Here is a 26,191-nt window from a genome sequence, read left to right as displayed (position 1 = left end):
CACTAGGTGGAATATGACAATTATGATTTAATAAGCTAATCTTGTTTGCAAAGGGCAGCCCAGGAGATGTTCTAAAGTCAGCCACTAAATGTTAAGTTCTTTACCCAAGCACCTTGTATAGTACATAACACACAGGCTTCTTAAAAAAAAAAAAAATATATATATATATGTAAACTAAAACAGATACAGAAAAGCACAGAAGAAATGTATGGCTTAGTAAATAACTAAGTGAATGACTAAGGCCAACACCCTTGCAACCACCACAAGGTTAAAACTTTGTTACCACTTCAGAAGCTGGGTCCCAATCACATTCTCCCTCTTCTCTTTACGTTTATAGAAATCATTTCCTTGCAGGGTTTTGTTTTTTTTTTAAATATAGTTTTATTTCCCAAGTTTGCATTCCCAGACAGCAAAGCTTAGTATAACTGCTTTCAAATTTTTTGGTAGTAGGCTTTTTTTAAATTGAAGTATAACTGATGTATAGTATCCTTACTAGTTTCAATTGTACATAATAGTGATTTGATATTTTTATACATTATGAAACAATCCCCCCTCCACAAGTTGTTACCATTTGTCATCACACAAAATTATTACAATATTACTGACGATATTCTCTATGCTGCACCTTACATTCCCATGACTTATTTTGTAACTGGAAGTTTGTATCTCTTTTTAATATAATGCTAATAGGAACTAATAAATGATGCCTACAGTGAACATTAAATTGAGAGTTAAATATGTTTATAAAGTAAAATTACTCACATTAACAAATTTACTGCCTAAAAGGATGCAAATGTGGACTTTATATAAACAAATCGTACACCATGGGTCGGTAATATTTCAGTTATACTGGACCACTGCTATCCTTTTAGAATATTTGTTCTTTTAGCATTACATATCATGAAGGACATTTATTTGCGTGGATGTTGATTTTCAGCTTGAGAATTTCCTGAATTAAAAAAAAAAAACAACCTGAAGCCATGTATTAATATTATACTTCAGCCGTAAGACAAATTCCACCTATCCCAGGAAGACAGGTCAAAGCCGTAATTTCACTTTCGGTTGAATAGAAAGGAGTCAGTTTTGTGGTTTATGAAGTCAGCAAAAACATACTGCAAAATTAAAGCTATTATAGTAGCTTAACATGATGGTAGTTACAGCAGAGTACACATTTTAAGAGTCCTTTTATCTTTTATTCTGAAAACATGGATCTGAACTGTCTTATATTCAGATCCAGATCAAAGGTAATTGTTTTGTTTTTCAAATTCAGGACCCTATCAATTGTCAACCAGCATTCAAAATTTCCACAGAGGTTTAGGTAATGTCCAAAATTTAAAATAACTAAACTTCCTTAAGTCAACTACCACAGGGGTCTCACATATTAGTAAAACAAAACATATGATGGCTTAGTGAAATACGACTTTCTCACAGAATATATGAAAATCCTATATGGATACACAAAAGGTCCTCGTTCTATTACAAGATGCTCCTTCATTAACTGCCCATTCAAAATGTTTTTTGTCCACTGTGTGCCACTGCCCTAGTTAAGATAGATTTACCAGGTGCTATGCCAGTAAGTGCCTACAGTCACATGTACACATTTAGTAATATTTTCCTTACGTGTAATTTAACTTTAGAATTTTTACAGGATGGTTTAGATATATACAGAATTATCGAGAGATTTTTAGCACTGTAATCCTACAGTTACAAGGACACACATATACTACAATCATATGCACGTACATGTGAAGCCATGTACGTGAAAGCACACCATGAAACACACCAATGCATGAACATAAAGTTGTGATTGCATTAGACTTCTCATCTTTATTTTAATAATTTACAAATTGTTAGACCGTATGTTATGCCATGCCTATTAATTACGCAGAAAATAAATGAACCAAATCGGAACTACGTTGTGTCCCACTCACTACAACACAAAAATCAAAGCAGTCCCTCCACAGGACTCGATTTTCTACTCCCCGCAAAACACAAATTAAAGCAATCCCTACATCGGACTTGATTTTCCACTCACTGCAAAACAAAAATTAAAGAAGTCCCTACATCGGAGTTGGTTTTCGAAGAGCTTCTTAAAACAACGCTGCCCCATGCCCAATGAAGCAAAAGCTGGAAGCAATTACCAAGAAAAACACACTTTAAAACAAAATTTTCTGTAGCATGTGGACAGAGAACCGAACCAAATGGGAGACGGAGGGCCACAATACTGTAAAAGTGGATGCTGAATGGCATACTTCCCAACCCCCAACCCAAAACAAAGGAAAACTTTAACATGTTGCGGTTTTCAATCAAACCAAGTAAAGCGAGAGGCTCACCCACTCGCCCCCCCCCCCCCCCCACGTCCGCTCTCCCGGCACAGTTGCCACCCGGCGTCAGCCACATGTAGACCCTCAAGCTCTGGGACCGAAAGGGGCCGCTGCCCTCTTCCCTCACTCCGGCAGGGAGAGCCAAAATTAACCTAGCCCCCAGGCAGGAGTGGGAGGTTCCCTACTGCCCCAAGGACCTTAAGTCGGACTTGGGCGGGACCGGGAAGGACTGGACGGGGCGGAGACCGAGTCAGGGGGCAGGCAGGTAGCGCCGGGAAGGAGACACGCCCGCCGGGTGAGCCGGGGGAGGGGAGAAGTTTCTCCTCAACTTCCCAACTCGGAGCCTGCGGGGGCGGGGAGCGCGGGCGCCTTCGGGCGCTGGCGGGCGCCGGGGCCTAGCGCTGCCCGGGCCGGGGTCGGCCGCCTCCGCCCGCGGGGCCCCGCCGGGTCCTTACCTGCCGTCCAGCCGCGCTCGCATGAGTCGCTGCTGCCGCAGCTCGGGGTGGCGGGGAGGGGGCGGCGGGCGGAGGCGAGGCCCGCGGGGCCCTCTCCCTCCTCCACCTCCGCGTCCCGGGAGCCCCGCTGCAGCGACGACGGCACAGCCGCCCCGCACTCGTTACTTCAGGAGGAGGGAATTCCCGGGCTCCCCCACCCCTCGGCCTCACTCTCCACCTCCACTCAGCTCGGCGCCCGCCCTCGCTCCCGGCTCCGCCCCTCCTCGGCGGGGGCGGAGCCGGGGGCGAGGGCGGGGGGCTGCGGCTACCTGCGCGCGCGGCCGTCCTGCTCACCGGATCTCGCGCCGCGCCCGCCCGAGTTGGAGCGCCCCCCCGCCTTCCGGCGCCGCGGCGCGCTCCGCGGGATGCGGGGCAGTCCCTCCGCAGTCCCCGTCGGCTGCTAGTCCAAGTCACTCCTCCGGACCCAACATGGCGGCGGGGTCCGGGGCGGATTCCCGAGGAGGCACAGGCTGAGGGGGCGTGAGGAGGAGGCGCTTCTTGCACGCGAAGAGCGGACCCACAGCGCCCCCTCCCCTTCCGCGGACCCTTCGGCCGCGCACTCCCCTGCCCCGGGAGCTGGAGTGAGGGGCACAGCTTCCGCCTCCTCAGCCCTTCTCGGTTCCCTTCGCCCCGTTCTAGTCCTGCCGAGGGCTTTGGGGCTTTGTTTGTTTTTGTGGGGAGGGCAGGGTTGAGTTATTGTGGTTGACTGTTTGCTTTTTAGTACTGTGCTTCCGCACTCTTTTGTCACTGATAGTAAAATCTCAGCCCATCCGCGTGAGCCGGAGGTGGGGGGGGGGGGGCGTTTCTAACGCTCTCATCACCCTCCTCTTGATCGCCGTCCAAAAGCGCTCGCGTCTGGCCTCCTTCCGAGCCAGGGATCCTGTCCCAACCCCTGGAGCTTCCTGTTGACTATTGGTCGAACCAGCCTTGCCGGGAGGGGGAACCGAAGCCGAGTTCTTTTGGCGATTCTCCCAGGAATGGTGACCTTGGCTTATCTAGGGACAACGTATTTTTATATGATCCCGGCAACTTCCCAGTGAGGTATAGGTATTAGTATCCTGTTTGACAACTGTGGAAACTGAGGCTGCGACCCTAAAAGTGGAGCATAGTGAACTAGAATTCTTCAAATACAGGCACCCTTGTATGCCTTGTAGCCAGTCGCTGAAGAAGGGAAAGGATCCAGAAGGAGTTGGGAATAAAGATAAGAGTTAGTCAGTGTTGGAATAGGCTGAATCTTGAGGCTCTTCTGCTAAAATCACATATGCCCTATCAGACTTGTAGATTAACTTCCTCTCTGTGTTTCCTCTTTGGTGGGGATATCAGAACAGTAATGTGGGTCTGTTGGTTTCCTTTGTGGTTTTCAGCAAAATTCAGAATCATCTTTGACAAATGCGAAATGGTACAATCATATGTGTCAGTATTCTGGTATTCTAGTAACTTAGGAAATGCATATAAAGGTTTGAAAATCTTTTTTCTTCAGCTTACTAAGTGAGCCAAAGGTAGGGATAGGCATTCACATTAACAAAAAGGTATACATAATATGGGATGGTACTTTATTTGATTTAGCTACTAACACTTCATTTGTTCTTCACTGTATTTGAGGTTAAACGTTTTCATGTAGATTTATATTCAGCTTTTTTTTAAACTAGAAAATAAATTTTTGAGCTGTTACTTTTCTAAACTTCTAGATTAAATACAGATAATATTTTTGTTGTCCTAAACGTTCAGCCTCAAAAACTGAACTCTGAAATCCTAGTTTTCCCCAGTATAAGAGATGAGGTGGCTTTGAAGATGCTCTGTAAGGAGTTTTAAAGATGGGAAAGGATGTCAAACTCCCCTAGGTGTTATATTAACTTATCAATGAGTCTCCTTCTATTCACTCTCATTTTGATTCTTTTTGTTACCTCATTCCCTGTTTTCTCTTTTGGAATGTTAATCTACATTATCAAGTTTTAGTCTGTAAATAACCTGGAGACTTCAATCTTTCTTAGACTCAATGACTCACTTATTTCCAAGAATATTTAAAAAAAGAACAAACCAAAACCAACAACAAAATACCAACCAAAAACCACCACAACTACCACCAACAGAAGTAAGAAAGAGAATCTCTAAAGTCTTGATGAGTTTGGTACAATAGAAATTGCTTTTAAGGGGCGCCTGGGTGGCGCAGTCGGTTAAGCGTCTGACTTCAGCCAGGTCACGATCTCGTGGTCTTTGAGTTCGAGCCCCGTGTCGGGCTCTGGGCTGATGGCTCAGAGCCTGGAGCCTGTTTCCGATTCTGTGTCTCCCTCTCTCTCTGCCCCTCCCCCGTTCATGCTCTGTCTCTCTCTGTCCCAAAAATAAATAAACATTGAAAAAAAAAAAAATTAAAAAAAAAAAAAAAAAAAAGAAATTGCTTTTAAGTGCAAATCTGTTCATTCAAGATACACACAAATGATATGCACCCTTTGTCGCTCCCACACAGCACAGAGGTCTGGTATGTATGTGTTAAGGAGTGATAAGGGTCTTGGAATCCCTGGGAGAGTCTGCTGGTTGAGGAGGTTAGGGGAATGCTTGAAACAAAAGAAATGACATATGTTGAGTCCCTACAGAAGTGAAATGTATCATTTATTCAAGTTAATAAATGCTTACTGAATGTTCTGACTGAAAGTTTAAAAGATTCAAGGTTTAGCTGGGGCACATTCGATCTCACCCTGGGACATGTGATTTTGCCAGAAAATGTTTGTGTTTAGGATAAATCTACCTGTGGCTGCTTCCGTCACAGGCTGTGATGATTTTCTTTTCCTGATAACTAGAAAGCCTGCAGTCCTACACAGGGTGCATGCACTCCTCTGTGTTCTCTAATTAACCATCCCACTACAACGCCCCCTCAAAATGCCTTCTACTAGACTTGTGCTAACCACTCAAACCTGGATCTCCTCATGTCCACTTGATGTCTGAAGTTATCTACACCAGTTTAGCCTGGCAAAAACTGGCACTAAGCCCAATAAGGAAGAATATGAGGATCCCTCTAAACAAAGATCTGGAAAATCAGGCAGATGGAAAGTATTCATCATTGAATGCTAGGCTCATTGTGCCAAGCTTGGGGAGAAGTGCAGTAACCCATCAATTTCTCCTGATGCCTTCATTGCCTCAAGGACTGGTGCTTGTGTATTATACTTTTTACTTCCCCTTAATTGGGCAAGGTCTAAGAGAACTAATTCATTGGATGTGTACAGATACATCCTACAATGAATAGATGTAACAAATGCCAATCTTCTATAAGCTTCAGCAAATCTAGCTCATCTTGTTGCTCTGTTTTGTTCTTTCCAGCTTCTAAACTTCTTGGCTACCTGGTCTAAAATATTAGAATTACACCCTGTGCCTGGTGTGCCTCCCCAGCTCCAGGACTATTTTTTGGAAGTTTAGTCTTTGGATTGGAATCTACTTTGGGGTTTGTTCCTCAAATTTACATTCTTTCTTGTGCTCCTGCAGGTTGGTCCCAGGCCTGATGCATCTAGCAAAAAAAACCCTAATTTCTGCTCTAGCTCCTCCTGGTACCCACTCTACCTACTCCTGGGTACCTTTACCTATACTTTAAACTTACACACTCTCAACTTGGTTCTGTGACAACACTTTCTAAATTGGATGGTGCATGACATCTTCTCACATGCCCTCTGCCTAGCAGAATGTAGCATGAGGTGGAAACCCTTTAAGGGTATTTTGTTTTTTTAAGTTTACTTATTTTGAAGAGCAGAGAGAGAGGGAGTGAGAGAATCCCAAGCAGGCTCTGCACTGTCAGCACAGAGCCCTAAATGGGACTCAAACCCAGGAACCATGAGATCATGACCTGAGCTGAAATCAAGAGTAGGATGCTTAGGGGCGTTTGGGTGGCTCTGTCAGTTGTGTCCAACTTTGGCTCAGGTCATGATCTCTCGGTTTGTGGGTTAGAGCCCTGCGTTGGACTCTGTGCTGACGGCTCAGAGCCTGGAGCTGGTTTGGATTCTGTATGTCTCTCTCTCTCTGCCCCTCCCCCACTCACACTGTGTCTCTTTCTGTCTCTCAAAAATGAATAAACATTTAAAAAAAGAGGAGGATGCTTAACTGACTGAACCATCCAGGCTCCTCTTGATGTTATTGTTTAACTCAAGTTCTTTTTCTCTGAGAACCAATCCTCTACCAATAGCTGGAGTGTAGCCCTGTGATCCAAGTACTACTATTCACAGGCTTCAGCTTCTAATTTGAAATTTTGAGTGACACAAAGGTGACTCAGCAATTATTCATTGTGGCTGTGGTGCTGAGACTCCAGTGGCAGAGGATAGATGTCTCGGGGAAGGAGAGTCCAGTAGCAGTAGGCAAGAGTCTAATGCTGATGGTGCCTGATTCCTAAGCAGACCATCCCTAAGTCAGGACCTGGACTCCCCCACCTTCCTTAGCTCCTGCCTGAGTGTGCTCCACCAGTCTTCCTGTCCCTTCTCTGAACTTCCAAAATTAAAATCTCTTTCTGCTTAAATTAAGTACAGACTTCTGTTCTTTGCAAATGAAAACCACTACTTAGTTCCTGCTACTTCTTTGTGCTACTGGCAGGAAACTCAAGCACTGTAAGGGAAACATCTCCTGTCTCATGCACATAATGGGGGTGGGCAAGGGATGCGGGTACTGTTTTCAGAGAGAGAATGAAGTAGATAGATGCATGGTGAAAAGCAGGCAAAAGATATTAGAGGACCCCAATGCTCACTCGAGTTGTTTTAAGCCACATGTAAGACCCCAAACCTAGAATAGACCTGGCAAATGAGTCTCTCTCCTGCAGGCCCAGGGCAGTCATTGTTCTCAGATCACAGCATAGTAGACTCTTCTTCCCAGAGCCCTAACTCCCATCCTCTAAATCCTCAACACAACAATTCAGGCAGCAAACACCTGATATTGGTGTCAGATGCTGAAACTCATTTGATATCTCTGTCCTACAGGCTTGTAATTTCCTCCCAAGATCTATATTTGCAATTCCTAGCCATTACCAAGTGTTTGGCCTTTACTTTTCTGATACATTAAGCTGGCGTGTGGTCATAATATGTCAGTGTCTCTGACATTGAGTTTAAGCACTACTAAAATTGCTACCAGATTGCTACATCCTGGAAATCTTTACAAATGGGTTATGAAAAGTAGAACATAACTTTGCTTGAAGGCAAGAAGTTAAAGTTAGAATGTTTACCTACATCAAAGGTTTGGAAAAGAAACTATACATCAGGCATGCTCTTATCTTGTAAGTTAACTGACATCAGATTATAAAACATAAAGGGCTGGTTATTTGGGGACTTGTTATTGTTCAATATCTTACAAGCTAACATTGTGGTTGGCATTTTTTAAAAAAAAATTTTTTTTTCAACGTTTTTATTTATTTTTGGGACAGAGAGAGACAGAGCATGAACGGGGGAGGGGCAGAGAGAGAGGGAGACACAGAATCGGAAATAGGCTCCAGGCTCTGAGCCATCAGCCCAGAGCCCGACGCGGGGCTCGAACTCACGGACCGCGAGATCGTGACCTGGCTGAAGTCGGACGCTTAACCGACTGCGCCACCCAGGCGCCCCAGTGGTTGGCATTTTTTAAAAAATATGTTGAGAATGAATCTATGCTTTTAAAAACCTTTAATATCCTTTTTAAAACAAAATCTTTTTATATTTTCAGTGCTATAGATAATTATTTTTCACATTTGTGAAAAGTAAATTAAATCTGAGCAAATTAAAATCTGACCAGGGGTGCCTGTGTGGCTCAGTCTGTTAAGTGTCCAACTTTGGCTCAGGTCATGATCTCGCAGGTTGTGAGTTCCAGGTGGCGTCAGGCTCTGTGCTGACAGCTCAGAGGCTGGAGCCTGTTTCTTTTTTTTTTTAATTTGTTTTTTTTTTTTACATTTGTTTATTTTTGATAGAGACAGAGCACAAGTGGGGGAGGGGCAAAGAGAGGGAGACACAGAATCCAAAGCAGGCTTCACCTGCTCACACTCTGTCTCTGTCTCTCTCAAAAATAAATAAAAATTTAAAAAAATTAAAAATAACATCTGACCAGATTTTATTATGTGATGTAAACTGTGATGCATTTAATCCTTTAGTAAAGTGTATTGACACTTCTTTTGATTTGTATATAAATAGGGCTTTTGAGTACTTAAAATAGCTGCTTAATTTATCTTCTTTCTTAAATCTTTTTTTTTTTTCAATGTTTATTTTTGGGACAGAGAGAGACAGAGCATGAACGGGGGAGGGGCAGAGAGAGAGGGAGACACAGAATCGGAAACAGGCTCCAGGCTCTGAGCCATCAGCCCAGAGCCTGACGCGGGGCTCGAACTCCTGGACCGCGAGATCGTGACCTGGCTGAAGTCGGACGCTTAACCGACTGCGCCACCCAGGCACCCCAATTTGTCTTCTTTCTAAGGGAATAATATAGGCAACAAGATCTATGTTTTGGTGAAATGTGAATGAGACGATGACATTGGCAATGCAGATACCAGGATTGATAACAAAAACAGCAACAGCTATCTTTTATTATGCCCTCACCCATATGTATGCCAAGTGCTTTACCTGCACCATTCACTGAATTCTCATAATCACTCTGGAGGTTGGTAGTATTGTCCCCGATTACAGGTTGGATTCCTCCAGCTTGGAGAGGTTAAGCAGCACACAGCTAATAAGAGGAAAGTTTGCAACATCTATTCTACTAAAAGTCTTTGTGATTACAAAAAGGAAATTATTTTTAAATGTTATTTTAATGGCCATGAAAACAGCATTTATTTTTCCAAATTCTGGAATAATTAAAATTAGCAAATTGCTTGTATAAATAGGAATCTAAATTTTTTTTAATGTTTATTTTTGAGAGACAGAGTGTGAGTGGGGGAGGGGCAGAGAGAGAGGGAGACACAGAATCTGAAGCAGGCTCCAGGCCCTGAGCTGTCAGCACAGAACCTGATGCGAGGCTCAAACCTATGAACTGTGAGATCATGACTTGAGCTGAAGTCTGGAGCTTAACCGACTGAGCCACCCAGGTACCCCAATAGGAATCTATAAAAAAAGAAATGTGGATTCTATGGATTTGTGGGAAATTCTTTATTTTATTATATTATATCCCAAAGAAAGGGTTGGGGGAAAACTGAAAAAGATTCATGAGACCAAACTAAAAAGAATGAATTCAATTTAGAAAAAAACAACATACATTCAGTATACCTTTCTGGAGGTTAGCCTTTGGCATCTATTGTCAGTTTTCCAATGGTACCTCCCCCAAACCATGGTCTTCAGACAGAGAACCAAATGTCTGAGAAATGACTACATGTACAGCATAATTACCAGTCAATGTTAAGGTTTACATTAAAATCTGCCAAAGCTAGGTAATTATAGTTAAACCTTCCATGGTAACCACAACTCAGTGATTAGAGTCAGTAAACAGTTAATAACCCAATGCTAGGAAAGGTTATTTCATGTTTTTAAAATCATTCATTCATTCATAAAGCATCTGTATAATATCTACAGATAAATTCTGTATATTTTATTTTATATTGTATTTAAAAAGATCTCAGGACTTTATTAACTTGGAGAACTAAAAATTAATGGTAGGGTATTTTCTTTGTGTCTAAATCCAAGGAATGTAAATATTAATAGATTTTCAAAGCTTTTATTAGAATTTATTTTTTTTTTGGAGAAGGAGGAATTAATATCCTATCAAATTTAATTTAAAATACATAATTTTCTTTTGTAAATTTTCATTAGTGAGTAAAAATCAGTTTTTACCGTTTATACCTAAGTTGATTTAAATTTTTTTTTAATTTTGCTTAAAATAACTGGTTACTGTATTTTTAAAATTATTTCTTGGTTTTATTGTCATTATCATCATTTTCATTTCTTTGTAGTGGACTAATCTACAACCATTTCACCTTTTTTGAGCCCTGAGTTCTGGTCATTAATTTGCATTGGCCTATGTCCTTATGAATTCTTGCAAGTGTGTTTACTAAAGACTCAAACAACCATGCACTCAGGAACCAAAAAATATACAATGACTCACACTTTAGAGAACACTATTTAAATAATCCAAAAGTGACTAAAGTAGAGATTTTTCTTTTAGAGACCTGGTAATTTTTGTCATAAAATAGAAAATTGGCACTCATGTTCATTTTATGTGAAATTAATTCCAACAAGTTAAAATAGAAGCAAAACCAGAGACCAAGGAATGGATATTTTAAAAACCAGACTGGAAATTTCGGTTTATATTATGATGAGGTACTTTAAAATTTATTTCAAAAAATATGTTCAAGAAAATATGTAGATTCTCCTTAGACCTCTTAAGGACCTATTGTCTAGTTGTGAATTTGTTTGAAACCTTGAAATAGAAAAAAAAAAAAAAATTCCTCCTTTTGTAAAAGGCTCCAAGTCTTACATACTATCTCTAAAAGTCACTAGTCTCATTTCCTTTGAGATGATGAGCTATACGTCCAAAAAACAAAACATTTCCTGAGTCTGTTTAGAATACATAGGATCTGTTCCTAAGTGTTTGTCATGTGTCCTCAACAATCTGGTAGACATCAAAAAATAGATAGATAGATAGATAGATAGATAGATAGATAGATATTTATATAAAATTTTGAGATGGTTAATGGCACAGAATCATACAAAGTCTAAGCAAGTATTTGATAAATTTGGTCATTTAGACATATAAACACTTATTAAACTTTACTTACCGTAAGATATGGAAATCCATATAAAGCTTTGACAGTGGAAAGATCTTTGGTCTGGGAGTAAATATTAATTCTGGTCTCACTGCTAGTGGGTGTGAGATTTCTTCTGGGGTTCTGAAAATATTCTGGAATTGGATAGTGGTAATGGTTTCACATCTCTCTGAATATACTGAAAACCACGGAATTGTGCATTTTGAAGGATGAATTTTATGGTATGTAAATTATTTCTCAATTAAAAGAAATTCTGGTTCCAGAATTTTATGCCCTTATGTAGCTATGTAATCTTTTTCCCTCAACTTTATTGGGATATAATTGATATATAACATTATACAAGTTTAAAGTATACAACATGATGATTTGATACACGTTCATCTATTGTGAAATGATTACCATAATAATGTTAGTTAGCGTATCTATCACCACTTATGCTACACAGAATTGATCAAAGGATTGGGACACCTGGTTGGCTCAGTCACTTTAGTGTCTGACTTTGGCCTAGGTCAGTGAGTTTGAGCCCTGCATCTGGCTCTGTGCTGACAGCTCAGAGTCTGGAGCCTGCTCTGGATTCTGTCACCTCCCTCTCTGCCCCTCCCCGCTCACGCTCTGTTCTCTCTGTCACTCAAAAATGAATAAACGTTAAAAAATTTTTTCAAAAAAAAGAATCGATCAAAGGATAAAGTACATAAATATAAGGAAATAAACACTATGTAACTAACTTCCAATGGAAAGGATAGGATACAAGGACAACTGATTGTCCATCTGAAGAAAGAAAAATTTGTCTAGAAAATTTTATGCACGTTTATTGGCCATTCATATTTCTAATTTTGTGAATTGTCCTGAATCAACTTTGCATTTAGGTGTGATTGTTCTTTTCTTTATGGATTTTTAAGTATTCTTATTGAATATTTTGAATATTTGAATTCTTTATTTTTCATAAACAATGGCAACATTTCCCCCAAGTTTTCATGTGCCATTTATCTTTATTTGTGGATTTTCTTTTAGTACAGAGAAATTGAAAAAAAAAATTATTAAAAAAATTTTAAGTTTATTTATTTTGAGAGAGAGAGAGAGAAAGAGAGAGAGAGAGAGAGAGAGAGAAAATCCTAAGCAGGCTCCACACCATCAGCACAGAGCCCAATGTGGGGCTTGAACTCATGAACTGTGAGATCATGACCTGAGCTGAAACCATGGATGCTCAACAGACTGAGCCACCCAGGTTCCCTGAAACTGAAAAATATTTTAATTGATTTATCGATCTCTTTCTTTTTGGTTTCTTTTAAGTTGACATTCTTAAATTTTCCTTTCTGATCCTAAAATTATTTATATATTTTTCTACTATTTTTGTGATTTCCGTTTACATTGAACAAATTTAGTGCATTTGAATGTGTTTTATATTGTAGAATAGGAAGTAGTGATCTAATTTTTTCCAATAAGATTGTCAGTTGTACCCGTATTTTCTGGAAATTAAATTTATTTCTTTTTCTTGCTTAATTGCTCTGACTAGGACTTCCAGTACTATGTTGAATAGGAGTTGTGAGCGTGGGCTCTTTTGTTTTATTCCTGATTTTAGAGGAAAAGCTTTCAGCTTTTCATCATCGAGTATGATGTTAGCTGTGGGTTTGTCACATAGAGCCTTTATTATGTTGAAGTATGTTCCTTCTATACTTGATTTGTTCAGAACTATTATCATGAAAGGATGTTGGATTTTGTGAAATGCTCTTTCTGCATCTATTGAGAAGATTATATAATTTTTATCCTTTATTCCATGTGGTGAATCATGTTTTCTAGCTATGTAATCTTAAGTACGTTTCCCAAGTTCTTAAGACTCTGGTTTTCTCCACTGTAAAGTGAAGGGATTTTATTAGATCAGATTTTTTCACACTATGGGTTGCAGTTCCTCAGTAAGTAGCAAAGCAATTTAGTAGATGGCAACCAACCTTTTTTAGAAAACGAAACAAAGAAATATGAGTGTTACTACATATAATAAGTATTATTTTGCCAAACTCTTGTTTCCCTTATAGATGTGTACATACTGAGTCGTGATGTAAAATATATTGTTTTCATTGTGGGTAACAATTAAAAGTTTGCAATCCACTGTATTAGCTGATTTGTAATGTCCTTCCTTGTATAAAATTCTGTCAGTTTATTCTATTTGGTAGTAGCAAAGTCTCTATTTGATCTTGTAAAACTTGCAGGTAACATTCTTTGAACACTTACTGTGTGTCAGAAGCTATTCTGAACTCTCTGGGTATTAACCCAGTCCTCATTGCAAACTATGAAGCAGTACAATTATTATAATCCTTCCCATCTTATAGGCAAAGAAAATGAGGGAAAAAGAAGGCCACAGCTAAGATAAAAATATTTAGCTAGAAGTGGTGAAACTGGAAATTAATAGTTAATTTTAGAACCAACACTTTAACCATAATGTCATTCAATTAAGAATTCTAGCAAAAAAAAAAAAAAAAAAAAAACCCTTTAAAACATTTTAGACAGATTAAGATCTTGTAGTCCTTCTCTACTTAATATTATAAAATTATGTATTTTGGGTGGTGAATAAACAAACCATATTTGAGAAAGCATTAAAAGAGGTGGGGGAGGGACAGTCAACACATCATTTAAGACCATCAACTCTCTTCCCAGTTCCCTCTGTAGATCTCAAGGTCGGGGCTGTGTAGCAGAAATTTTTCACTTAAAAAGAGAGAGAGAGAGAGAGAAATATTTCTCTGTGATAAATAGTCTTCCCTTAAGAAAAAAACAGAACTCTTGTAAATTCCTTTGTTTCATCCTATTAATATAAAGATTTATTCAACTTTAGTTCAGTTGAATTTGGTCACAAAAATGCCTAGTGTCTTTCCTCCTCTCAGAATTTTTCTAATTAGCTTCTAAAAAAGGCAAATGATACTAAGATGCATGAGAAATGAAAAACAGAATTTAAATGAATGGCTGAAGTCAATGCAATTAAAACAACAGCAACAAACGCTAGATTCTCTGTCTTCCTATTTTTTTCCTTTTCATGATAGCTATATTCTGTGGCACACATACATACTCACTATTCTACTAATTCAACAACCACAAAAATTATTTGGACATGGTCCCTGCTGCTCAAGTACATTCCAATTTGTTGGTAATAAAAATTGGAAACTATCGTCTGTTGTGTTCTTTACCCAGCACTTGCCATGATTTATATGCTAAGTCATTTAAATTCATCTTCTCCACAATCTGTGAGGTTATCCCCCCCTCCTTTTAAACTGAAACTCAGTTAAAATAATTTGGTATTAAAAGATCCTGCTTGAGTTAAGCCCCAGATTCTCTGAGCCATGTTATAGTTTCTCCCCTAGCTCTGAAATGTTGCTGTTTCCCCCATACACAGTATACATGTATTTAGTATGTTTTCTGTTATTGCAGTTATTTGAAACAAATGTAATACTTTCATTCTTTCGCTTCCATCTGCTATGGGATTTGTATTTTACTATTATGGAGCATTTAGAAGATTTAGTTTAACTACAGAGACTATTATTATTATTTCTGGTTCAGCTCAAATCGTGAATATTTCCTTTATGTTACAATCACATGTACATTTTTCACATTTCCTTTTTTAAAAAAATTTTTATGTTCATTTATTTTTGAGACGGAGAGAAACAGAGCATGAGTTGGGGTAGGGGCCAAGTGAGAGGGAGACACAGAATCCGAAGCAGGCTCCAGGCTCTGAGCTGTCAGCACAGAGCCTGACGCGGGGTTCGAATCCACCAACCGTGAGATCATGACCTGAGCCGAAGTTGGATGCCCTACCAACAGAGCCACCCAGGTGCCCCATTCACATTTCCTTTTTAATGCTTCATTGTGAATTATTAATGTCTAATGGGCCAGGAACAATGTAGCTGTTTAGATAGAATTTTTCAAATTCATCATGGAATTTAAAGGGGGAGGGAGATCCCTGGTTGAGTTTCTTTAAAAAACAAAACAAAACAAAAACCTCTATAATCATACTCTTGGAGCAGTGCTTGAAATAATGATTCCCCACAAGGAACATTAAATAATGTAAAGGAAAAGCATTTGTATAAAGCATAACAGAGAGATAAACTTCCAGCCTATAAAAGCTGTTTTGGAAAAATCAGATATGAAATTCCACAAGGCAGAGGAAGAACACATTTAGCAGAGATTTTAACCACATAGGAATAGTGCAGAACTACCATGAAGAACTTAGTGTGAGCAACCACATACAACCTTACAAGCTTTCTGGACATTTATTTTCTAAGGCAGTGTTAAAAATATTCAACTGGGTAAAAAAAATTTTTTAATGTTTATTTTTAAGAGAGAGAGAATGAACATGTGAGAGCAGTGGAGGGGCAGAGAGAGAGGGAGACAGAGGATCTGAAGTGGGCTCTGCACTGACAGCAGAGAGCTCGATGTGGGGCTTGAACCCATGAACTGTGAGATCATGACCTGAGCTGAAGTTGGATGCTTAACTGACTGAACCACCCAGGGGCCCCTGGGTAATTTTTTTTTTAATGTTTATTTATTTATTTTGAGAGAGAGTGTGAACACAAGTGGCGGAGGGACAGAGAGAGGTAGAGACATAATCCCAAGCAGGCTCTGCACTGTACTGCTGACCAGGAAATTCCAGATTGACTAGTTTAAGATTACATTCCCAGGAGAGGTTGAAATTGCAATTAAATTGGGTGCTAAATCTAGGCTTGCTGAGGTAGGCTTAGCACAAGTGACTCCATTTTGGACCTATTGTCCCTTCTTAACAGCAGGTACTATTTATTCACAACCACAAGGTTCTAGGCAAGTTACTAGTACTTCACATCATCACAGCTCTTTTCATCCCTCACAACAATCCTATAAATTCTAAATTTGGGCATTAATGAGGTTCACATGTCCTGAGAGTCAGAAATATTCCTTAGTGATGAATATCCTTTTTAATTTATAACAAAAGATAGAGAATAAAATTCTAATTTATTAATTTTCATGAGACTTAGTAAGGCTAGTGTGTCCAAGTTTGTGCCGTTATAACAGGTAGCATCACTATTTTAATCAAGTCTGATTCATAATCACTTTTGGCCACTACCTCCACAATTCAAAGGTGCTCCCAGCCCTGCCTGTTTTCTTAGAGAGCTCAGTTCCTCAACCACATATCAATAAATGTGAACTACAAATTGCATATGGCTTAAGCATTTTTCAAAAGCTAGAATTTAACTATTGATTATAGATTAGAATCCTTACATAAGGGAATACTTTTGGATATTTGTCATGGACAGAAAATATCTAATCTCAGTAATAGATATTGATTAATTTCCTTATTTTCATAATGACATTACAAACAAATTATTACATTTGTAACCTACTTATATTTCTCTCCTCTTGGTAACAAAATATAGCTTACATAAAATTCCCCTTATCAAGAATTTTCCTCATTGTGTAGATTATGAAAAATCAGGACATTGAAAAGAGATGATTCCCCAGTTTCCCTTCATTATTCAATAGTAGAAATCATTGTTACTCAAGAAATGCTCACTGTACTGAATGAAACAAAGAAATATAAGAATATATCCTGCTTTTAGAAGCTTAGCACCTAGAATATTATACACAAAGATGAATAATAGCTCATATCTGATACATGCTAATGAAGAGCATAGAAAATAAAATCTTTGGGAATTTAGAGTAGAGGGAGATCTTACAGACAGTTGAAAAGAGCTTTGAAAAGGCAGTGGGACATAATGAAGAAATCAATTCTATAAAGACATTCCTCAAAGGAAAGAAGATGACTTGGGCAGAGTTTCAGAGTCCAAAATGTGTGTGGAGATAGAGTGCAAATGATGCCAGAAGTTGGGGGTCTATACAGGGGGTAGAGTAGGAAATAAAAATGTCTGATGATTTGATGTTTACAGCTCTTGTCTTTGGACATGAATTTTTCTATCAAATGCCTCCAGTTCTTACTGTACTGAACTTTTTAAGGGTGGAGCCTTTATCTTATCTATCCTGATATCTTTAGCACCTAAGACCACATCAGTGCCTGGAACAGAAAAGGAAATCTAGACTCGGATGCTTTAACAGACTGAGCCACCCAGGTGCCCCAATTAAAAACAATTTTTTAAATAGGAGTTTGGTATGCAGTGGAAATAAGGATAGTTTTTGTAATTTGGTAAAGGATTTATATCTTTAACACCAATTTAAGACTCAATTTTGGGGGGTACTGGGGTGGCTCAGTCAGTTGAGCTTCTGGACTTGGGCTCAGGTCATGATCTCACAGTTTCTAAGTTTGAGCCCCTCCCATCAGGCTCACTGCTTAAGTGCAGAGCCCACTTCAGATCCTCTCTCTCCCTCTCTCTCTGACCCTCCCCTGCTCACGCTCTCTCTCTCTCTCTCTCTAATCTTTATTTAAAAAAAAAAAGGACTCAAAAATTTTTTATTGACGTTATAGTCATTGTGTGTGTGTGTGTGTGTGTGTGTGTGTGTGTTTAAGTAATTTCTGTGCTCAACGTGGAGCTTGAACTCACAACCCCAAGATCAGGAGTCACATATTCTACCAACTGAGCCAGCCAGGTGCCCCTGAAGTTATAGTCTTGACAAGACGATAAAAAAAATTAGAATTACCCCAAATCTGCCACTCTGATAGTAGTTATTTGGCATTCTTGCACATTTTTCTCCTGCAATTCTATGCCTTCAGTCTCTAATGGAGAATGAATTCCAGTTGGATCCACAAAGCCCCAACTTGAACAGCTTCCTGATAGTTTTGAGTTTAATGTTTTATACCCCCTCTTACAGTGACAGTGCCCAGAACAATGGCCGGCAGACAGAAGGTGCTTGATGTATTCTTGAGCAATGCGGATATAAATGAAATTAGTTTGGAAGAGACCTGGGGAAGTCTGGGATAGAGGAATGGGAAAGCTTTCTTTGTTAGAGGTAAAGATGAATAGATACCCCTCAACAGTGGGACATCAAAAATGACAATCCGATGTAGCAATTGATGAAGAGAAGCAGGAAATAGCGGGGAGATGAAGTAAAGGCAGGTACAACAGAGGCAGTCCAAAGGAATGAAGGCAAACTTTGACCATAAGACTAAAGACAAGGGGGTGTTTGGGAAGGGGATGATGTCATCAGAACAACAATAGAGGAAGACAGTTTTGGCAGCAGCTTTTGAATAGACTTTGAAGAAAAAAAATTAGAGAGAGGGGAAAAAGGAAACGGGAAAGGGAAGTCTGCTCAGAACTCAGCATGACATTCAGAGTGGGTGGGGAGCTTCCTGTCACAGCTTGATGTTTAGAACATCTGGTCACCTCTTATGAAAACTGGGCCTTAGAAAACTTTAGCTTTCTTAAGCTGACCAGGTTAGAAAACATACCAATTCCATGGCCTAAGGGTCATCGCCAGTAGACAGGCGTATCTGAAGATGGGAAATAAATTCTTCTCTTACCCTGAGAACACTCCCACTAGTTTTCCAAGGTAAGTGTTCTTATTTGTAAATGTATATGCTTTACATGTTTTGGGAATTTATTGGTTTTGTATTAATATTAAAGGATTGCAAATTCACTTTTAATTCAATGATCTTAAATGGTGAAATGTAGTTAAAAGATTTACAAAGAAAACAATTGTTTCCAAAGCTAATGATTTTCACCACCCATTTTTCTGTTGCGTTGTTTAATTTTCCTAAGATTTCATACCTTGCTTCCTTTACAATCATGGCCCAAAATTTCCACAACTCAATTGTGCCCTCTAGTGTTTCTTAGTATTTAATGCAGGGTACTTTGGATTTTTTTTTTTTTTTTTTTTTTTTTTTTTGAGAGACAGACTGAGTGAGTGGGAAAGGGGAGAGGTGGGGGGGGGGGGGTGGGAGAAAGAGAGAACCCCAACCCAAGCAGTCTCCGCACTATCAGCACAGAGCCCCATACGGGGCTTGAACACAACAGAAATGTGAGATCATGACCTGAGCTGAAACCAAGAATCAGCCGCTTAACCAACGGAGCCACCCAGATGCCCCTACTTTGGAGATTTTTAAAGTGGCCACAGGTAAAACTAATCTTGCAATGAGTAGGGAAGCTGATAATGATTCCCACTTTATCAGCTGTAGACTACCCCCTGTATTAGCCAGTATAAGGTAACTATGTTATGTAACAAACTCCCAAATCTCAGTGACTCAAAAAACAAAAGTTTATTTCTCACAGAAGGTCCAGTGCAAGCTGGCCAGGCTTGTCTGCATGCCTCACCTTGGAGATGCAAAATTCCTTCATCTCGTAATTCTGTTATCTTACCTGCTAAAGTCACCAGAGCAGGAAAATAGAGATATGCAGATGGCACACTGGCTTTTAACTGGTCCAGCCTGGAAGTGACACATGTTACCCGGCTACTTTCTACTGGCCAGAAGTAGCAACCTGCCACAGCCCACAGGCAAGGGGGCCTGGAGGACACGGATGTTCTGGGACCTCTGTCTCTACTAAAGTTTCAACGTTTTTATTTATTTTTGGGACAGAGAGAGACAGAGCATGAACGGGGGAGGGGCAGAGAGAGAGGGAGACACAGAATCGGAAACAGGCTCCAGGCTCTGAGCCATCAGCCCAGAGCCTGACGCGGGGCTCGAACTCCCGGACCGCGAGATCGCGACCTGGCTGAAGTCGGACGCTCAACCGACTGCACCACCCAGGCGCCCCTCTACTAAAGTTTCTATAAGAGCAGCTGGGGATGAACACGTTAGACATTCTAGCTTCATTATTTTGGGACATATTTTTGATTTGAAGTTTTCCAGTAGGAGAGAATTCAATCAAAAAGAGAAAACAATATTTTAATATTTATAATTCTTCATTTTCAATATGACACTCAAAATTAAATATTTCATTTGTATAATGGCCAAAGTGTAGGGGACTGATTTTTATATTATAATTTCTGTTCTAATTGACTATTGTATAAAATAAAATGTCCCTATTTCCTTATTCTTTGAAAGAACTATCATCTTCCTCCTGCATCTATTCCTTCAACCTAAGTTACAATTTTGTTTTTAATTATTTCTTTCCAACTTTAATTGGGTATATTTGAAAGCTGTTCTCTAACCTGTTCTTTTTACTGATATTCCATCTTAAATTACATTTATTAATGACATTTTGGAAGTTTTGCCTATTATTGGGGAAAATGTATTTAAGGAAACTATAATTATCTATTAAACATTGAGCTTAATGGCTCTTTTAAAATTTTCTTTATTGTGGTAAAATATACATAATATAAAATTTACCATTTTAACTATTTAAAAATGTACAGTTTGGAGGCATAAAGTACAGTCACAATGTTGTGCAACTATCATCACCATCCATCTCTGGAATGTTTTCATCTTCCTGAACTAAAACTCTGTACCTTTTATTTATTTAAAAAAATTTTTTTTAAAGTTTATTTTTTTTTGAGAGAGAAAGTGAGTAGGGGAGGGCAGAGAGAGATAGGGAGAGAGAGAATCCCAAGTAGGCTCCACGCTGTTAGAGCAGAGCCCGATGCAGGGCTCAAACTCAGGAAGCCTGAGATCATGAACTGAGCCAAAACCAAAGGTCAGAGGCTTAACTGACTGAGCCACCCAGGTGCCCCAGATTCTGCACCCTTTATTTTTTTTTAATTAAAAAAATTTTTTTTAATATTTATTTATTTTTGAGACAGAGAGAGACAGAGCATGAACGGGGGAGGGGTAGAGAGAAAGGGAGACACAGAATCAGAAGCAGGCTCCAGGCTCTGAGCCATCAGCCCAGAGCCTGACGCAGGGCTCCAACCCACGGACTGCGAGATGGTGACCTGAGCTGAAGTCGGACGCTTAACCGACTGAGCCACCCAGCCCCTGATTCTGCACCCTTTAAACACTAACCCTCATTTCCTCCTCTCTCCTATATCTGGAAACCACCATTCTACTTCTTGTCTCTATGAATTTCACTACTTTAGTACTTCATGTAAGTGTAATTAGGCAATATGTGTCCTTCTGTGTCTGACTTATTTAGCATAGTGTTTTCAAGCTTCATCCATGTTGTAGCATGTGTCAGAATTTCATTTTTTTAAGGTTGAATAATATTCTATTGCATGTTTGTACCACATTTTGTTTATCCATTCATAAGGGCTCATCTATGACAGTGTCACATTAATTTTGTTTAGTTAGTAAATCCTCAATACATATTTTAATAGTCTTTGATAATCTATAGCACATCTTGCTTAGAGAGACATAAAATTGCTCAATCTTTGGTTGCCCTATTACTCTATACATCTTATATATCTTGCCATTTCCACCTTTCATTAGGTCTTCTGGCAAATTTCCACTTTTTGAAGGAGGTTTTCTACACTGTAACTAACGGTGCTCTGGGGATAATCAACCGTAGTACTTGGCCTCCAGTACAAGCATGTTACATCGTTAAACTTCCTTTTCTGCCTTGATATTTCAGAGACTGATTTTTTAAAGTTATCTTATATAGAGAGATTCTATAGAGTGGTAGGCACTTCACCATCAGCTTCACCATGTTTTTAAAGTCTTTGTCATTAATTCTATTGCTAATGATAGTGTTAACTCTCATTTTTAAAAATTTTCTTTTTTATTTTGAGAGACAGAGACAGAGACAGAGGGAGAGGGAGAGAGAGGCAGAGAGAAGGGGAGAGAAACCTAAGCAGGTTCCAAGCTGTCAGCACAGAGCCCAATGTGGGGCTCGAACTCACAAACCACGAGATCATGCCCTGAGGCGAAATCAAGAGTTGGACGCTTAACCAACTGAGCCACCCAGGTGCCCCAACCCAATCCTCACATAATAATAACAGCCACTGAGCTCAGTTCCAAGTATTTGATAGCACAGTACATACTGCTGCTAGTTTTCGAAAAAGAAAACACAGGAGAAAAAGCAGGGTAGAAAGGAGGAAAATGATGACTTGAGTTTTGGACAGGTAGGGTTTGAGGTGCCTGAGGGAAGCAGACAAGCTAGTGGGAAATGTGAATGTGCATCAGAACTCAGGAGCACTGCCAGGGCTGGAGGTAGATTTGGGAATGAATAATATGTAGGTAAGAGCTACAGCTGCAGAACAAAAGACATTTCCAAGGGAGGGAGAGAATGCAGTTTCCACTTAGCCCAGCACCAGCCCTGAGCTGAGCCTGAGGCATGAGTAGGAATTAGCAGGCAGGAAGCCAGGAAGGGATGTGAGCCTGCATGGTCCCTGGTAACTCCTGTTCTACTTTTCATTTCCATGGATTTGATTATCTGGGTACCTTTTACAAGTGGAATCATTGCATATTTACCTGTTGTGTCTGGCCATTGGGAGCAGTGGTGTTTACCCCAGCTGTTTAGCCAAACTATCTGAAGAGCTTTGAAAAACCACAAATGCCTGAACCCCAGAGCCAGGGATTCGTAGTCATGTGGTCTGAGGTAGGAGTCCGACATCTGCATTGAAAAAAAAAAAAAAAAAAAAAGTGAGAACATCTGCTGTAGAGGTAGAAGACCAAGGGAGGATATTCTCATGTAAACTAAAGGAGGCAAGGCTGCAGGTGAGGGCAAGTGGTGACAGTGAAAAAGTACCTCCTGGAGGTTGAGAAGGGAGAGGACTCTGGAGCAGCCAGGGTGTTTGGCAAACAAGGTTTTATCTGCAGCTTGCATGGAGCAGTTTCAGTAGTGGGATAAGGGGAAAAACAATTGTCAGAGCAAGTCTTCTGGGACACTGAGAGAAATTCGAATCAAAATTATGGGTAGAAAGGGAAAGATTCAGGGACAGATGGAGATGCAGGTAAGTGATGAGACGGGGGTGCATACAGGGAGGGACTCATGCGTGATAGCTTCTGTTTTCTAAGCAGAGGCCACACCATAAGTGGTAAGAACACAGACTCAAATTCTGGCTCTGCCATTTCCCTCGTCTGTGATCTCTGTGCCTCAGATTTCTCATCTGTAAAATGGGGATATCTATATCTATATCTATATCTATATCTATAATCTGTAAAATGGGGAGATATATATATATATTTTTGACAGACAGAATGGGGGGGCGCAGGGGGGGGGAGGGAGAGAGAGAGAGAGAGAGAGAGAGAGAGAGAGAACTTAAGCAGACTCCATGCTCAGTCACCCAGACGCCCCCAAAATGGGGAAAATATTATTTCCTGCCCAATAGAACTCCTGGCATACAGTGAGGACACAGGTTCATTAACAGACATGGAGGTGAAGGTTGGGCTCGATGGCCGCTGCCTCTGAAGGGACTCGAAAAGGAACCAACTTGAGTTGCAAAGGGGGTTGTGGGATAGTGTTGGTGGTTCAGCCGAAGCTGCAAACTGTTGCTTACAGCGGAATAGATCAGCTTTTTGTTTGATTTCTTTGGTGGAATTCAGCAGCAGGAAGCAGCGAAGGCGGGGCATTAACAGCGGAGGGGGCAGTAGGCAGGGCCAACAGTCGTCGGCGCCACCACGGAGTGTCGCGGGGGTTCGCCCCCAGCCCAGGCAGGACTGCGGCTTGGGTCACGAGGACTTCCGGTACCTGCACGCGGCGGAGGTCCCAGAGGAAGCTTCTGGCTTGGGAAGTAAGTGGAGATGCAGAAGTGGGGAGAGTTAGGGTTTGAGAGAGACATTCCCCACGGGAAACATGTTTTAGGACTCCTGATTCAGTATCCCACACCATCAGTACTTTTCAAACCCCTCTGGAGATAGGGAAACTGAAGGGATCCTGTAAAGGATTGCTTTTTTTTTTTTTTTTTTTTTTCTTTTTTCTTTTTTGATCCTTTTCCTGGTTCTATTCTTGCTAGGACCTGTACCCCTGCTTTACACAGGCCGCATACACAAATAATGTATGTCCTCCTTGTAAGAGAAAAGGAGTTAAGGATTTCTTTGGAGCCTTCCAGCACGATAGATAACATCTAAGCCCACCAGGTGGGGTTGTTATGTATGTTTTCCAAGACCACTGTCTCCAGACACCTTGACGCCAAAACCCCTGGATCCCTGGCATGAGTGAATTATGAAGGACACCTGAGCACTTGTCCTTGTTCCGACCAGTTTCTAGATGCCTGAGAGGACCCGCACACCAGACCACAATCGCCCATAAAAACCCCAGACCCCAGCAAAGATGAGGCTCTCTTTTACCTGAGTTTCCTAGATTCTGTTTGTATTTGTGCTCTCTCTCCATCTTCAGTAAATTCTGCTCTCACTTCCTCTCTGCTTGCATTTGATTTCCAGCCTGCAAAACCCTCTTGGCTGGTCCTGAGGGCCCCCTCTGGGTGCTCCCACCTGGCCAGCCTACATCACTCTTAGAAAATTTTTTTTTTTTCAACGTTTATTTATTTTTGGGACAGAGAGAGACAGAGCATGAACGGGGGAGGGGCAGAGAGAGAGGGAGACACAGAATCGGAAACAGGCTCCAGGCTCTGAGCCATCAGCCCAGAGCCTGACGCGGCTCGAACTCCCGGACCGTGAGATCGTGACCTGGCTGAAGTCGGACGCTTAACCGACTGCGCCACCCAGGCGCCCCAACATCACTCTTAGGTTGGTAGTTCTTCAGATGCCTAAGGGAACAACTCTTTCAGTCTGAGTGACTCCATTTTCTTTTGTCTAGATAAGTAAGGGGGAACGGTGTGGAGGGCTAGAAGCAATAATATTCTTTATAAAATTTCGTTAGAAAAAAAGGTGTTTTTGTTGTTGTTTGCTTGTTTGTTTTGGTTTGAAAACCATGGTCCTTTGGTGGAATGAATTTGGGATCGACAGTGTAGAGACATAGGCCTTGATCGTGCCCTCGCAAAAGCAGGCGTGTAGTTTGGATTGTGTCAATGACCTTGCTTGGATCTCAGTTTTGTTATTTATACAATGAATGGGCTGCGCTAGGTGACCCTTTCTGCTCTCACATACCCTCATTCTGGCTGATGAAAACTGGGATTCAGCCCCTCAGCCACACCGCGCCTGTGGAGGTTGCGGGCGCCACCTGGTGGTAGAAACGGATAGTGCTGTCCACAGGCTGGGACCAGACTTAAGACCCAGGGACCCATGCCACTTTCTCCACGGGAGAAGTATCTCTCCAGGGACAGGATGCCCTATCCAGGGTAAGAGTGATCTTTTGTTAGAATAAATTGAGGATTAGCGGGACATGGCACAGTGGCCAGAAACTCATCACGGCGACCAGAATAAGTCATCAACACATGTGAATAATTTATGGCATGCTCATCACATTGGAAAGAGAAGGCCAATAACGTTAGCCAAAACTTACTTGGAATTTGCTTACTTTGATTAAATGTTTCTTTATTGGAACAGTCACCTTGAAAATAACTCCATCATCATATTCAGGCCCATCTCACGGGTTTCCTGGTTGAATTGTGAAACTGCTGTGTGTATTTGCTGTTTATGTCACTGCATTTGTTGAGCTCAGATGAAGTCAGGGTCACTCTGCCATGAGCCATAACAGCCTCTTTTGTCTCTAAAGGATTTTTTTTTTTTAAACATTTATTTTTTATTTTTTTTTTTCAACGTTTATTTATTTTTGGGACAGAGAGAGACAGAGCATGAACGGGGGAGGGGCAGAGAGAGAGGGAGACACAGAATCGGAAACAGGCTCCAGGCTCTGAGCCATCAGCCCAGAGCCCGACGCGGGGCTCGAACTCACGAACCGCGAGATCATGACCCGGCCGAAGTCGGACACCTAACCGACTGAGCCACCCAGGCGCCCCTCTAAAGGATTTTTAAAATGACTGAGGGGTAATATTGGAGAGCCAGGTATTGATTC

The 26,191-nt window shown here is 40.8% G+C and overlaps 2 protein-coding genes across 6 annotated transcripts in view; one reads left to right on the top strand and one right to left on the bottom strand.

The window, feature by feature from the left end:
- YES1 (YES proto-oncogene 1, Src family tyrosine kinase) overlaps positions 1-3,468 on the bottom strand; it is a 70,772-nt gene extending 67,304 nt beyond the window's left edge. The window contains exon 1 of one of the 4 annotated variants that reach the window (XM_045459775.1): positions 3,113-3,468. The gene's annotated coding sequence lies outside the window, so the exon portion shown is untranslated. Of the gene's footprint in view, positions 1-762; positions 916-2,779 lie in introns of those variants that run through there. The other 3 variants (XM_045459774.1, XM_045459773.1, XM_045459776.1) reach the window with 3 other exon arrangements.
- Positions 3,469-18,778: 15,310 nt separating this feature from the next.
- ADCYAP1 (adenylate cyclase activating polypeptide 1) overlaps positions 18,779-26,191 on the top strand; it is a 73,571-nt gene continuing 66,158 nt past the window's right edge. For both annotated transcript variants that reach the window (XM_045457418.1, XM_045457417.1), the window contains exon 1: positions 18,779-18,953. The gene's annotated coding sequence lies outside the window, so the exon portion shown is untranslated. The remainder of the gene's footprint in view (positions 18,954-26,191) is intronic.

This window comes from Leopardus geoffroyi, chromosome D3, assembly GCF_018350155.1.
Source record: "Leopardus geoffroyi isolate Oge1 chromosome D3, O.geoffroyi_Oge1_pat1.0, whole genome shotgun sequence".
NCBI classification, from domain to species: Eukaryota; Metazoa; Chordata; class Mammalia; order Carnivora; family Felidae; genus Leopardus; species Leopardus geoffroyi.
This window is presented reverse-complemented; position numbering and strand designations above follow the sequence as displayed.